At 38.2% G+C, this 16169-nt stretch overlaps 2 long non-coding RNA genes and 1 other non-coding gene across 3 annotated transcripts in view; all 3 read right to left on the bottom strand.

The window, feature by feature from the left end:
- Positions 1-16169, bottom strand: part of LOC121043618 (uncharacterized) — a 236179-nt gene that overhangs the window by 177862 nt on the left and 42148 nt on the right. The gene's annotated exons all lie outside the window — the stretch shown is intronic.
- Positions 5787-14028, bottom strand: LOC121043619 (uncharacterized). The gene is made up of 3 exons (XR_005796941.1): positions 14017-14028; positions 12489-12498; positions 5787-5920 (listed from the first exon to the last, which is right to left on the bottom strand). It is a non-coding gene; the product is annotated as an uncharacterized LOC121043619 (long non-coding RNA).
- On the bottom strand, positions 5794-5957 carry LOC121043991 (U1 spliceosomal RNA). The gene has a single exon (XR_005797051.1). It is a non-coding gene; the product is annotated as a U1 spliceosomal RNA (small nuclear RNA).

Below are 16169 nucleotides of genomic sequence, written 5' to 3'. Positions count from 1 at the left end.
GATGCTGAACTGGCTGAGCCACCCAGGCACCCCCACACTCTTGTAGTTAAGTAGAATCATGTGACTAGATCTGGCCAATAAAATGTGAACAATGGAAAGTGATGTGAGACTTTCCTAGCCTGAAACAGTGAAAAATCACTGAGAGAAACACCAGCAGCTCTGCTTGCTTCATTGAGCAACATTACCCATGTGGGAAACAGAGCCTCTTCCATTGTATATTAATATAAACTAAGTCTTTTTATTTTTAGGCACTGAGATGCAGGAGTTAATTTGTTAGCACAGCATAAGCTAGCCTATCCTAGTACACATGGCTTCTTCCTTCCCCTATGAGTGAGGATATTTGCTTGGTTGCTATATTGCCACTGACACGGTCATTTAATTTGGGATTGTTATGCCTGTGAAACTAGCTCAGTAGGAAATCTTAGCATCAGTTCTACATTTGTTTCAGCTAGAGAATCACGCTTCACAGATTATTGGGCCAAAACTGTAGTTGCTCCTGAAATCTGTATTTTCGTCACCTCCTGAAGAGTAATACATCTGGCATGTACCCCCAAAGATACTTACTTTACTTGCTTACCCCAGCTATTGATGATATGTGCCTCAAGTAGCATTAGTTCTGGCGTATTTCTTTTGGCAATACTGGGATCTATTCTATTCCTTTCAGGGAGATCCTACTTAAATTTTAGTAGTTTGATATGCCTGTTCATTTAGTTCCATTCCTTTTCAAATATACCTAGAATTCACATTTGTTTACTGGAATTCAGTGCCCTTTTAGATTTTAGTTTTAGTTTGCCCTTGGTTTTTGTATCAGAAGTTTGTTTTTTAAATAATCCCTTAGATTTTGAAATCTCTAGTCTCTCACAGTAAGATATGCAAAATCAGTGAATTCTGTTCAAACAAATCATGCCATTCTTCATCTCCCCAATTTGGATAACACTATCCTGATGAGTTCCCACACCAACTCTAAAACTGGACTCACTAGATCTACTTTGATATATTTCCAGTGTGTTGTGAACTTTCCTTAATGTCCTCATTCTGTAACTTTCTTGAGTGTGTTGCCTAAAGGGGAGACAATTGCTAAATTTCAATCTATAATAACCATGTTACATAGAATCCCATCTAATATTGATTTGATTGTTCACACTAATACTATTTTGGTCTTCCCTTTTCATGTCTGAACACATTTTCTTTTTCCTTCCTTCTCAATGTCTATCTATTCTGGACTATAGGATTCATATTTCCCTTTCATATATCATTAGCTTGGTTTCTAACATCTCAAATTTTAAGGAATTCTCCTTTTCCTTTGCCTTTGTCAGTTGGTTTTTCTTTATTTTACTTTCCATCATACAGTGCTTTTACTCTGAAATAAAATTAATCCAAGTTTTCCAATATCCTACATATTGTCTGTTAAAAGCCCTGAGAAAATATGATTCCCAGAGACAGATTTGTAGGCACAACCCTTTTTGGCCACCTACTTTGGGCATTTAGCTCTAGGTATACACTTTATAAGAGGGGCTTCCATTTCTCCTTTTCCATTAAGTAAATCAATTGAATTATCATCTCAGCGCCACACATGCTTGCTAAGTGTGAGTTTCTAGGCACAATTGCTACAGTTCAAAGCCACACACACACACACACACACACACACACACACACACACACACATCACATGAACTCATCAAGAATAAGACCCCCTTACAGTTCCCTACCCAGTCCTGAAGTCTTCTCCAAATTGCAGATAGGAAGAACAAAATTTGGATCAAGTAATCTAGAAAGGCCTGCTTATGTTTCACATTAAATAATTTGCACTAGAAGTTCATACTAATTCTGTTATCAGAGACAGAATGTAGCTGTCTCTTCAGCATAACATCTTAGCCTACAGTTCTAATAAACATTATAAATGCAAGAAAAAATATTCAGTCCATTAATGCCATAACATCTCTTAGACCTTAATGGTTTGCTAAAGCTCAATGAATTCAAGTTGCCCCTAACTTCATTTTCAAGATTCTCCAACAAGGTCAGATTTTACAAAAACAGCATACTGTGGAAAGAAGATGAGTAGGCTCTCCAGTGAAGACACAGAAGGGGTGTAGCCACTAATTTATTTTTCCATTTCATTAATTTCAGATTTTCTTTCTAACAATTAATTATTTTTACTTAGCTCTGGTTTATAATGCTGTCATTTTCAAGTTTCTTAAAAGAGCACTAAAGTCATTTATTTTTAGACTTTCATATTTAATAATGCAGGCATTTACCGCTATAAATTTTCTAGGTGACAAATTTCACCTTTTCATAGGATTTTTTTATTAAGCATGTACTTTTCATTAGTTTCAAGATAGCTTATAATTTGTTTTGATTTTATCTTTGATCCTATGCCATTTAAGAATGTTTCTTATATTCTAATTAGTAACTACTTTTGCTACAATTTTATTATCTTCTTAAGATGAGAAACTGGCCTGCACAATCTGCCTTTTAACACTTTCTGCATGTTATTGGCAACCAACACATGCCAATTTTTACAAATTTTAAAGTTACTCATCAAAATATGTAAAATAAATACAATTTTACCTGTTTTTATTATATCTATGTGTTCTGAAAGAGGTTTATTTAAAATGTACCTCATAATGTTAATTTCATCAATTTCTTCTTGAATTCCATTGTTTTGTATTATAGATTTGTTTGATATATAGAGTAATAGGACTATAATCCTTTCCTAGTTAATTGTGGCTTTGATTATTATGTGCAATTCCTCCTTACTCATACCTTGCCACTTTTTATGCTTTTAAACTTTGATTTTTGTTAACTAATATTTATGTTGATTTTTCCATTTATATTTTTGTTTGGATTTTAGGGTCTCTTTTAGTACACCACTGTGTAATCAAATGCAGTTTTATATAAAGCTTCTTTTTTAACAATTGAAATAAGCTTTGGGGGATAGCATATAACAGTGTTTTTTGATGTGTGTCTTTGTTTGTTTGGTAACCCACTCAACAGTGTCCCATTTATGGTTGGAGAATTTGCTCCAATCACATTTCCTGTATAAAAACATTTCAGCTTATTTCTCCTACCTTCAATTATATCTATTATGAATTTTACTTTGCTCTTTTCTCCTTTCCAATTCTTTTTTTCTGGTTAGAATGGGTTACTATTGATCTTCCTCTTTGCCCTGTCAATGTGGGGATTTCATACCACTTCATTCTATTATTGCTTACCCACTGTTCCCAAATTCGATAATCACACATGTGGTTCTATTCTATGTAAAGAAATATTGTATAAAGAAATATTTCTTTTTTTTTTAATTTTTTTCAACGTTTATTTATTTTTGGGACAGAGAGAGACAGAGCATGAATGGGGGAGGGGCAGAGAGAGAGGGAGACACAGAATCGGAAACAGGCTCCAGGCTCTGAGCCATCAGCCCAGAGCCCGATGCAGGGCTCGAACTCATGGACCGCGAGATCGTGACCTGGCTGAAGTCGGACGCCAACCGACTGCGCCACCCAGGCGCCCCTATAAAGAAATATTTCAATTATTTCTTTGAACTAAATACTCTATATTTCCTCACTACCCTGTCCCCAAAATGAAACTTTTAAAACAAGTTTCTCACTTTTTCACATCTATCACTGTGAGATTTTTAGATGCTTTTCTTCCACCTCATCATCCCAATCCTCAGTCACAAATTCCTAGAACATGCTAGTAACATCTACTTTAGCCTGTTAGGATTTCCCTACAGTGTGTTCTGCTATGTTAACAGATTGCTTATTTAACACCTAAATTACATAGTCACAGTCACTCTTCAGCATCTTTTTATATTTAACTATACTTTTTAAGATTTGTTCTTATCACCATTTCCTCTCCTTTTAGAGTCCTCCTATCTAGAGGTCACTATTTCGATTTTTTTTTTTCTTTTTCTAGAGTTTTATCTCAAGGAAACCACAGATTGGAAATGTTAGTGATACATTCTCTCATTCTTTCAGTGCCTCAAATGTCTCTCAGTCTCCCTAATAGATAAATTATACCCTGGCTTACTGCAGTATTCTTTGATTGTAGCCTCACTACTCTGTACTCTGCAGGTGTTATTACAAATTCATTGACTTACAAGGTGGTAGAAAAGAAGTCTGTAATTGGTCTGATTATTTTTATTTACTAAGGAACCTGTCTCTAAGTCTGCAAAATTATGTACTTAACAACAACGAAAAAGTTATCCTTAGCATTTAGCAATGTTATGAGAATATGCCCAGGCAAGGACACTTTTTTATCAATGTTAAAAGGAACTTAGTGATTATTTGCAACCTGAAGCCTCAAGAGAAGAAAGTTTCCCTTAGTATTCGTTTATTTTTTTCCTGTCTTTCATCTATTCATGTTTCCCATCTGAAATACATCTACAAGGACTCCTGAACATATCCTCGTGTCTCCTATCTTTTCTTTCTTTATTTCCATTGTTCTGTAGTTTTACTCTGTATTTTGCTTTTTTTTTAAATATGTAATTTTCTAGGAGGCTAATTTTGGTCTCATCAGTGTCCATAATTCTTAGTCTATTTGCTGACTCTTTCAGTTTTAAAATTATTCAACTAATTGACAAAATGGCTTTTGTTTCAAATCAACTCCTATTAAATGAGTATATTATTAGATTGCTACTCTATTGCTTAATGTGTTGCCTGTGTCCCCTTATGTCTGATTATCTAGGAGCTTCCCATTTTCTACTTTCTACTTCTCCTTGCAAGCCATGTTACTTTTTTTTTTTTTTTTTTTTTTTTTTTTTTTTACTACTACTCTGAGACTTAGTTATAATTTCTGGGAGATGTTATAGAGTGGAAGTTCCATAAATTGTAGGAGATAAAACATTATCTGACCCTCTGCTTTTACAGGTTGGCACTCTCTCCTGAGGCACCAGGAGAAAGCTACTCATCTCTCAGATTTCTTTTACCCCAGTAAGCCACAGATTACCTGCATGAACCTTTAGACCAACAAAGCCAGGATTATTGTTTGTTGCAAGGAAGAATGCCACACACACAAAAGAACTGTTAGGTCTGACCAAACAAAAGAAAAACTAGAGTGATTATAGAATTAGGCAGAAAGAGGAGTTACAGGGACATTTAAAGGAAGCAGTGTTTTGATAGGCTTATAGCAAAGAAGGACTATATGCAAAGAGGTCAATGTCAGTGAATAAGGGAACCTGTGGGTCTTCCCCTGAGAACAGTCATCAAAGCCAGCCTTGCCCTTCCCATCTGGATATATGAATCTCTGCAGGCCACCTCTTCTCCATATTTTTAATATTCTGATCTTTGTACTTTACTGCTGATTCCCAGGCTCTGTCAATTTTTTTCTTCCTAGTTTTCTTCCTGGAACTCACAGACTCTGAGGACCCTCTTGCACCTTCAGGACTGGCTTTCCTGCTGGCCTTAGCAGATTCTCAACTCAGAAAAGATAGCTATTGGTGCTCCTGGGTGGCTCAGTCACTTAAGCATCTGACTTCAGCTCAGGTCATGATCTAGCAGTCAGTGAGTTCAAGCCCTATGTCAGGCTCTGTGCTGACATGTCAGAGCCTGGAGCCTGCTTCGGATTCTGTGTCTTCCTCTCTCTCTTCCTGTCCCCCACTCATGCTCCTTCTCAAAAATGAATAAACATTAAAAAAAAAATTTTTTTAAGAAAAGATAGCTATTAATTGATTTTGCATTGGAGAGGGAATCTTGAAAAAAAGTCGAGCCATTCTCTTCCTAGAATCTTCTAGCAGCTCCCATTTTAACTGTGTACCCCATGATATGTATTTTATGCATATTATTTCTTTTTTTTTTCCAGGGGAAAGCACGAACGCAGTCCCCCACTACCACAAATTATGCAGTCGAGTTTCCCACATTTGGGGAAATCGCAGGGGTCAGCACATCCGGAGTGCAATGGATAAGCCTCGCCCTGGGAAGACCACCTTCGTGATCATGGTATCTCCCCTGCCAGGTAAGTATATGCATATTATTTCAAATATTCCTTGCCAGAAAGCCAATTAGGCAATGGTGTTCTTCTTATTTTACGGATGACAAAACAGAAGTTTGAAGAAATTCAGCAATTTTCCCCCAATTTTACGGATAGTCAATGTTGGCCCCAGACTGTGGACGTGGACACTTCAGTTTCACCATTCGCTTTCTACCATATGTCATGAATATGTGTTGTGTAGCTGTGTTAAAATCTGACAGAGACACTATCTTAAGATGGACGTGGAGCCTAAGGAGGTTCTTAGCACTGATACCCATCTTGGCATGCACGTGCTTTTGCTAGCAATCACCTTATCGAGGGATTAGAGCCTAAACTTCAGCTTTAATGGTAAGAAGAGAGATGCTGTCTCTTCCTCCTCTAGCTACCCATAAGGCCCACTTCCCATAGGCATTGGGAAGGTATTGGTGAGAGCCTAGTTAAATACTTGGCAAATACTTCTCAAGAAACAGATAAGAAAATCTGAACTCCCGGGCCTTATAGATTTTTCTACAATGTAGGAAACCTAGAAATGGATATTTAGAAAATTAGTGGGAAAGTTTTGCCAGGAAGAATCCAAGGATTCAGAAAATATTTACTCCCCTATTTTCTGCTGTGAAGCACTTATAGTTCACCTTAGTTTTAGTCTCAGAAATACCCAACAGCATGCAGCAGCCTTTGATGTTTTATTAAAGAAGCAAGTGCTTTGATGATCTACTCATGGGCTCAGGGATTATACCTCTGCTGGTCAACCTTCCCACCCCACTCCCCCGCCGTTGCCAACCACCCCCACCAGAAGCTGATGCTATGGCATAGGTTTGGCTTTGTGGTTTTGTTTTTATTTCTTTGCTTTTTCTAAAACTAGCTCATTATTCAAAATTTGAAAAACGGTCCATGATGAAAACCATAGAAATATTTACTAGATAGTAAGTAAGAAAAGTTTAGGAAAGAAAGAAAGAAAGAAAGAAAGAAAGAAAGAAAGAAAGAAAGAAAGAAAGTTAGTTTAGGTATTACCTTTAAAAAAATGTTTTAGTGTATGTTTATGAGTCTGTGTAAAAGCAAAATGTTTTTCTAAAATCATTAGCAATGCTTTACTCTTGGAATAATTAGTATAGGCTAGATATTTTCCGTTTGCTCCTCTGGATCAGTCTCCATCCACCTTTCTTCATCCTGCTCTGCCCCTCAAGATACTGACTTCTTACTTCTGTTGATTGTATAAAAGGACTCCTTAGCTCATTGGTATCCAAGAGTTAGTTGACTTATATGAACAGAAGTCAGTAAATGGAAGGCACAAGAAGGGAGGCTGAAACACAGTAAAGTTGGAGTATTTATTCTTTCTGTTCCCTTCTTTCTAAGCACCATAAGTTGGATTTTTCCTTTTACCAAAGACTCAGCTCTTGTTTGATGGCCCTCTTCATACAGCTACTCACTTCGGGGAGTAGTAACTGCTTTCTTTCCTTGCATTTTCAGATTTAGTGGTTGTAGTAACTTTCTGCTAGTAGTCAGGAAGTTGCTAGTACTGGGGAATTTACTATTTTTTCCTCATCCCTGATGAAAAATCTTTCCAAATAGTTCCTTTATTAAGCTCTCTCAAATAACCTAGGATGGGCAATGCCATGTGCTTCTTCCTGGAACCCTGACTGATATACAGTGTAAAAAAGTATTCATTTGTGGATGGTATAATGTTAACAAAGGAAAACCTAAGGATTAATCATTAGCTGAAGTCAAAATACTTGGTCTTAATTTAAAATCTGATCTCTCTCTCTCAGTTTCTAGAAGTTTTAGAAAGGTTCATTGACCTATGTAACATCAGATTTCTCAAGGATGAAATACTTTCTCATATTTTTTATTCTTTTAAGTTTATTTAGTCATTTTGAAAGAGAGAAGGGGTAGAGACAGAAAGAGAGGGAGACAGAGAGAATCCTTAAGCATGCTCCATGGTCAGTGCAGAGCCTGATGCATGGGGCTCCATCTCACAAACCATGAGGTCATGACCTGAGCCAAAATCAACAGTCAGATGCTTAACCGACGAAGCCACCCAGGCACCCCTCTCATGGGAGTATTTAAATGGGATAAAAATTGGTACAGTGCCCGGAAATCATGGTAGTGAATAAATATGTGTCATAACAGTTTTTTAATAGCATCTACATAGCTAAGCTAGAATTATGTTTCCTAGAATCCTTGCCTGTATAGTTCTAGGTTACTGTTGACTCTAAGAGAAATGTGCAGAAGTAAAGCAGAAGCCATTTTTCTCTGAATAAAGATATTGGGTCAGGAGCTCTTGTGGATGCCATTCATCTCTATTAATCTGTTGGCTCACCTTGTTGGCATGAGGCAGCATCAGGACCCACATCTCCTCCAGTTTCCAATAGGACTCTCTTTCAGTTTTTCTGAGTCCTGGGCCAGAGGAAAGAGTGCCAGTGCCTTTTGCAGGTTGCCCACATCATTAAGACTGAAAGCCTTGAGAGGCAGATGCTAGTTCAATTCATCCTCACAAATTCCAATGTGTCCTCACTTTCCCCAATTTTATGTCCATGTTGTCTTCCCAACAACTGATTTTGTGGATTTGTGGCATCTTTAGTTTCCCACCAAAGAGGCAATTTCCACAAGTTTAAAAAAAAACTGCCACAACTGTAGTTGGCCTAATCCTTATCATAGTCTTTTATTCTACATTACTCAAAGGGGCTCTGTTCACCTGATTGAATTCAGCCAATACACTGGTCCTCATCTCTTCTTCCCCTATTATTGACATGATCACAAACATGACTGAGCAGATCACAAAGAATATCAGAATCTGTTATCCAATAAAAATGGGGAGACTAAAATAACGTAATAAGTATTTTACCAGGTGGATCATGAAGTTAAAGAAATACAAAAATAAAAATAGAAATAAAAACACAATACTAAAATCTAGAAGTCTTTATTTCAGAAATTAAACCCACCCCTTAACATTAGTCCCAGATTTCAAGAGTAGTCTGGAGTTCAAGTCTTTTTGGCTTTCTTTTTCTCCATTCTATAGGCACAATACAAAAGCTCTGTTCAGTGTTTGGGAAAGGAGATAGAGAGACAATTACTGATTATTAATTTTCACTGGGGTTATTGAGCAAACCCTTGGCTGCTTTTTTTCTCCTTAGATTCCTGTCATTGTCTAGTCAAGTTTAACTTCCAAGGCTTTGCTCCCAGATAAAATTTCATGCTCATTTAGCACATGATACCTTTAGAGCTGACAGAAGTGATCCACCTGGAACAGCCCAGCAACCCTATGCTTGGTCCCAGAAAGTGACAGAAATAGTCTTCTTTGTCTCCTGGATTCTCTATGGGTCATTTAATAGCAACAGTTCCTCTTTATTCTTTTCCTTTTTGAATGGTGCTTTTGTGAGTTGGAGTCTTGATGTAGCTGTCACAAACCTTCCACTTCAGAGGTTAAACTACAAGATCTAATGAGGGGAAATTATTTTTAGCTTAGCCTCTGGCACTATAAATTCCAGAAAATTTTTGAATTAAGCTTTATGACTTTATAGGAAAAAAATAGCAGGCCGCCAAACTGTTTTAACTCTTTCTCCCTCTCCCTTCTTCTAAGTAAAACCTAACTAGGTGGTTTTGTTTTTCAATAGTGTTTTAAATGACTTTTGGTAGCATGGCAGTTTAATTCAACAAAAATTCTTTTTTATGTGTTTGTTTTATAATTGGAACTTTATCTCTGACAACTACTGTTAGACTGGCAAAGACTCTGCCCACAATCAATGATATGTGAACAAGTATTCTGTTGTCTTCATGTCACAGTGGAAAACAGAATTTACCTGTGAGGATGAATATTGAGGTTGAAAGAAAAATATATATACTACCACTTTATCCTTAAAAGTTGAAGTATTTCTAAGGTAGAATTCCATCCTAACTCAGAGTCAATAAATAAAATGGAAGCTGAGTCATATTGGAAAGAAGCCCAGTTGTGAATTGGGCTTTCTTCTCTGCATTATGTCTTATCCAAGCCCTAGGCTACTGTCCTCTGAATCCTGGCTTTGGGCATTTCATTTCTTATTAACAACTTCACTGGAGAGAAAGCACTGGAAGAGATGGAAAGTAAAAGTAAAGAAAGCCCTTGTTTTCAGGCTGATGATCATGAAAAGAAAATATTTATTGTACAACTACTATCTGCCAGATAATGGGGGGTTGTGGGATATCACTTTTATTACAGACTGGCTGGGTAGAAAGCTACAAATTACAAATATAAAGTTAAGTAGCACAACTTTCTAAAAATGTTACAACATAAGCTTTTGTTCTCAAGAAATTTTAAGTATCATTAGTGGAAACTGTTGGGCCTCATGACTGACTGACGGAAACTATCACTATTCTCTAATACCAGGGAAGGGTACATTTCAGGCAAAACCTACAGGAAGTTGGAAACTCTCCTCTTTAAAGTGGTTATACATAGTGTAAAAGCTATTTAAGGGCGGAGGTGTGCTAAGAAACAAAGGAAGACAATCTGATATAAACAAGATAGAGATCTTAGAGTCTTAGTCTGAATACTAAAAAGAGAGGCCCTTAAATTATTCCAACTATGGTAAAACCAGACTATCAGTCATGATGATAAGGCAACATTTATTGTTTTCTATGGCCCAGGAATTGTGCTAAATCCTTTATATATACCATCATATTTAAAAAAAAAATACTTTAGAGAGAGAAGGGCAAGGGGAGAGAGAATCTTTTTGTTTTTTTTTTTTTAATGCTTATTTATTTTTGAGAGAGAGAGTATGGGTTGGGGAGGTGCAGAGAAAGAAGGGGACAAAGGATCTGAAATGGGCTCCATGCTGACAGCAGAGTCCGATGTGGGGCTTGAACCCATTAACTGTGTGATCATGACCTGATGTTTATCCAAATGAGGCATCCATTAAGAGAGAGAATCTTAAGTAGGCTCCTTGCTCAGCAAAGAGCCAAGTTGGGATCATGACCTGAGCTGAAATCAATAGTCTGACAGTCAACCAACTGAGACACCCAGGTACCCCAATACATAAACACACGTATTCTCAAATAAGTATTACTACCACCATTTTACAAAAGAGGGAACAGAGGATTTAAAAGTCCATGTTCACACAGCAGTGAGTCAAAGTACTTAGACTCAAACTTCAAGTCAATTTTATTCCACAGCTCTTGATTTAAATGTTAAAGATAAATAGAATGGCTCAGACAACAAAGAAAGATTGTGCCATTGTGAGTTTAGGTAGATGAAATATTATGCAATCTGAAAAGGTAAAATTAAAATTGAGCCTGCAGGATGGAAGAAGCTAAGTGAGAATACAGAATGTTCTTCGAAAATTAGTTGCATGAACACAGTTATATAGACAAATAAAAAAGGAGTGTTTGGAATCAGTAAGCCACTGGTCTGAAGTTTTCAAAAGGCTTATGGGTTAGGGGTGCTTGGGTGGCTCAACTGTTTGAGTATCTGTTGACCCCAGCTCAGATCAAGATTTCACATTTTGTAAGATCAAGCCCCACATAGGGCTTTGGGCTGACAATGTGGAGCCTGCTTGGGATTCTCTCTCTCTCTCTTCCTCTCTTTCAGCCCCTACCCCAGCGAACTCACTCTTGTTCTCTCTCTCCCTCAAAATAAATAAATAGTCATAAAAAAAGTTTTGTGTGTTAATAACATCCATCATTCATGGATCCATGAGAGTTTACAAATGCAACATTTCCCCAAAATGGTATCTAAATGTGTAAACATTTGGTATAGAAAATTATCTTCTTGGAGATTCCAAGGGGAAGATGGGGGCGTAGGAGGACACTGGGCTCACCGCGTCCTACTGATCACTTAGATTCCACCTACACCTGATTAAATAACCCAGAAAACTGCCAGAAGACCAGCAAATGGATTCTCTGGAGCCACGCGCAGATGAGAGGCCCACGGAAGAGGGTAGGAAGGGCGGCAAGGCGGTGCGCGCTACACGGACTGGCAGGAGGGAGCTGGGGCGGAGGGGCAGCCTGCCGGCCAAGCAGAGACCCCCAGTCTGCCTTGCAAAAGCAGAGGGGCCGGAGGGAGTGTGTTCTGACAGCAAGCAGGACTTAATATCTGGAAAGTTATAAGTTAACAGCTCTGCTCAGAGAGTGGGAGGGCTGGAGGACAACGGGAGGTAGAGTTGTTGAGCCCCGGACGACAGAGCTCAGCTTGGTGGGGAACAAAGGTGCTCGCCAGTGCCATCTCCCTCGCCCATCCTCCAGCCAATATCCCAAAGGGAACCAGTTCCTACCAGGGAACTTGCTTGCACCGCACAAACACCCAACGCTGTGCTTATGCGGATCCATCCCTCCTGCAGGACTGACTCCCTCCCACTGCCACAGGGCCCCTCCTGAAGGGGATCTTGAAGGAAAAGCAAGCTGAGCCTGCCACTCCCGCCCCTGTGCACCTTGCCGATCCACCCCAGCTAATACGCCAGATCCTCAGCACCACAAGCCTGGCAATGTGCAAGTAGCACAGACGGGCCACACCACCCCACAGTGAATCCCGCCCCAGGAGAGGGGAAGAGAAGGTACACACCAGTCTGACTGTGGCCCCAGCGGTGCGCTGGGGGCAGACATCAGGTCTGACTGCGCCCCACCCACCAACGCAAGTTTTTTCAAGACAGCACAGGGGAAGTGACCCTCAGTTCCACACCACTCCAGGGACTATCCAAAATGACCAAACGGAAGAATTCTCCTCAAAAACACTTCCAGGAAATAACAACAGCTAACAAACTGATCACAAAGATTTAAACAATATAACAGAAAGAGAATTTAGAATAATAGTCATAAAATTAATCGTTGGGCTTGAAAACAATATAGAAGACAGCAGAGAATCTATTGCTACAGAGATCAAGGGACTAAGGAACAGTCAAGAGGAGCTAAAAATGCTATAAATGAACTGCAAAATAAAATAGAGACGACCATGGCTCAGATTGAAGAGGCAGAGGAGATAATAGGTGAACTAGAAGATAAAATTATAGAAAAAGAGGAAGCTGAGAAAAAGAGAGATAAAAAAATCCAGGAGTATAAGGGGAAAATTAGAGAACTAAGTGATGCACTAAAGAGAAATAATCTACACATAATTGGTATTCCAGAGGAGGAAGAGAGAGGGAAAGGTGCTGAAAGTGTACTTGAAGAAATAATAGCTGAGAACTTCCCTGAACTAGGGAAGGAAAAAGGCATTGAAATCCAAGAGGCACAGAGAACTCCCTTCAGACGTAACTTGAATCGATCTTCTGCACAACACATCATAGTGAAACTGGCAAAATACAAGGATAAAGAGAAAATTCTGAAAGCAGCTAGGGATAAACGTGCTCTAACATATAAAGGGAGACCTATATGACTCGTGACCGATATCTCTACTGAAACTTGGCAGGCCAGAAAGGAATGGAAGGAGATATTCAATATGATGACCAGAAAAAGTATGCAGCCGAGAAACCTTTATCCAGCAAGTCTGTCATTTAGAATAGAAGGGAGATAAAGGTCTTCCCAAACAAACAAAAACTGAAAGAATTTGTCACCACTAAACCAGCCCTACAAGAGATCCTAAGGGGGATCGTGTGAGACAAAGTACCAGAGACATGGCTACAAGCATGAAACCTACGGACATCACAATGACTCTAAACCCATAACTTTCTATAATAACACTGAACGTAAATGGACTAAATATTCCAACCAAAAGACACAGGGTATCAGAATGGATTAAAAAAAAAAAAAAAACAAGACCCATCTATTTGCTGTCTACAAGAGACTCATTTTAGACCTGAGGACAACTTCAGATTGAAAGTGAGGGGATGGAGAACTATTTATCATGCTACTGGAAGTCAAAAGAAAGCTGGAGTAGCCATACTTATATCAGACAAACTAGACTTTAAATTAAAGGCTGTAACAAGAGATGAAGAAGGGCATTATATAATAATCACAGGGTCTATCCATCAAGAAGTACTAACAATTATAAATGTCTATGTGTCGAATACAGGAGCCCCCAAGTATATAAAACAATTACTCACAAACATAAGCAACCTTATTGATAAGAATGTGGTAATTGAAGGGGACTTTAACACTCCACTCACAGAAATGGACAGATCATCTAGACACACGGTCAATAAAGAAACAAGGGCCCTGAATGATACATTGGATCAGATGGACTTGGCAGATATATTTAGAACTCTGCATCCCAAAGCAACAGAGTAGACTTTCTTCTCGAGTGCACATGGAACATTCTCCAAGATCGATCACATACTGGGTCACAAAACAGCCCTTCATAAGTATACAAGAATTGAAATCATACCATGCATACTTTCAGACCACAATGCTATGAAGCTTGAAATCAACCACAGGAAAAGTCTGGAAAACCTCCAAAAGCATGGAGGTTAAAGAACACCCTACTAACGAATGAGTGGGTCAACCAGGCAATTCGAGAAGACATTAAAAAATGTATGGAAACAAACGGAAATGAAAAAACAACAATCCAAATGCTTTGGGATGCAGCGAAGGCAGTCCTGAGAGGAAAATACATTGCAATCCAGGCCTATCTCAAGAAACAAGAAAAATCCCAAAAACAAAATTTAACAGCACACCTAAAGGAAATACAAGCAGAACAGCAAAGACAGCCTAAACCCAGCAGAAGAAGAGAAATAATAAATATCAGAGCAGAAATGAACAATATAGAATCTAAAAAAAAAACTGTAGAGCAGATCAAAGAAACCAAGAGTTGGTTTTTTGAAAACATAAACAAAATTGATAAATCTCTAGCCAGGCTTGTCAAAAAGAAAAGGGAGATGACCCAAAGAGATATAATCATGAATGAAAATGAAATGATTGCAACCAATCCCTCAGACATACAAGCAATTATCAGGGAATACTATGAAAAATTATATGCCAACAACCCGGAAACCTGGAAGAAATGAACAAATTCCTAAACACCCACACACTTCCAAACATATGAGTCCAGGACCAGATGGCTTCCCAGGGGAGTTCCACCAGACGTTTAAAGCAGAGATAATACCTATTGTTACCAAGCTATTCCAAAAAATAGAAAGGGAAGGAAAACTTCCAGACTCATTCTATGAAGCCAGTATTACTTTGATTCCTAAACCAGACAGAGACCCAGTAAAAAAAGAGAACTACAGGCCAATATCCCTGATGAATATCGATGCAAAAATTCTCAATAAGATACTAGCAAATCGAATTCAACAAAATATAAAAAGAATTATTCACCATGATCAAGTGGGATTCATTCCTGGGATTCAGGGCTGGTTTACATTCACAAATCAATCAACGTGATACATCACATTAATAAAAGAAAAGATAAGAACCACATGATCCTGTCAATCGATGCAGAAAAGGCATTTGACAAAATTCAACAACTTTCTTAATAAAAACCCTCGAGAAAGTCAGAATAGAAGAAACATACCTAAACATCATAAAAGCCATTTATGAAAAGCCCACAGCTAACATCATCCTCAATGGGGAAAAACTGAGAGCTTTTTCCCTGAGATCAGGAACATGACAGGGATGTCCACTCTCACCGCTGTTGTTTAACATAGTGCTGGAAGTTCTAGCATCAGCAATCAGACAACAAAAGGAAATCAAAGGCATAAAAATTGGCAAAGATGAAGTTAAGCTTTCACTTTTTGCAGATGACATGATATTATACATGGAAAATCCGACAGACTCCACCAAAAGTCTGCTAGAACTGATACATGAATTCAGCAAAGTTGCAGGATACAAAATCAATGTACAGAAATCAGTTGCATTCTTATACACTAATAATGAAGCAACAGAAAGACAAATAAAGAAACTGATCCCATTCACAATTGCACCAAGAAGCATAAAATACCTAGGAATAAATCTAACCAAAGATGTAAAGGATCTGTATGCTGAAAACTATAGAAAGCTTATGAAGGAAATTGAAGAAGATATAAAGAAATGGAAAAACATTCTGTGCTCATGGATTGGAAGAACAAATATTACAAAATGTCAATACTACCCAAAGCTATCTACACATTCAATGCAATCCCAATCAACACTGCACCAGCATTCTTCTAGAAACTAGAACAAGCAATCCTAAAATTCATATGGAACCACAAAAGGCCCCGAATAGCCAAAGGAATTTTGAAGAAGAAGACCAAAGCAGGAGGCATCACAATCCCAGACTTTAGCCTCTACTACAAAGCTGTCATCATCAAGACAGCATGGTATTGGCACAAAAA

The sequence above is a fragment of the Herpailurus yagouaroundi genome, unplaced genomic scaffold (assembly GCF_014898765.1).
Source record: "Herpailurus yagouaroundi ecotype Mexico unplaced genomic scaffold, PumYag 187, whole genome shotgun sequence".
Taxonomy (NCBI): Eukaryota; Metazoa; Chordata; class Mammalia; order Carnivora; family Felidae; genus Herpailurus; species Herpailurus yagouaroundi.
Note: the sequence above shows the minus strand (reverse complement) of the source record. Positions and strands in the feature narration are given on the sequence as shown.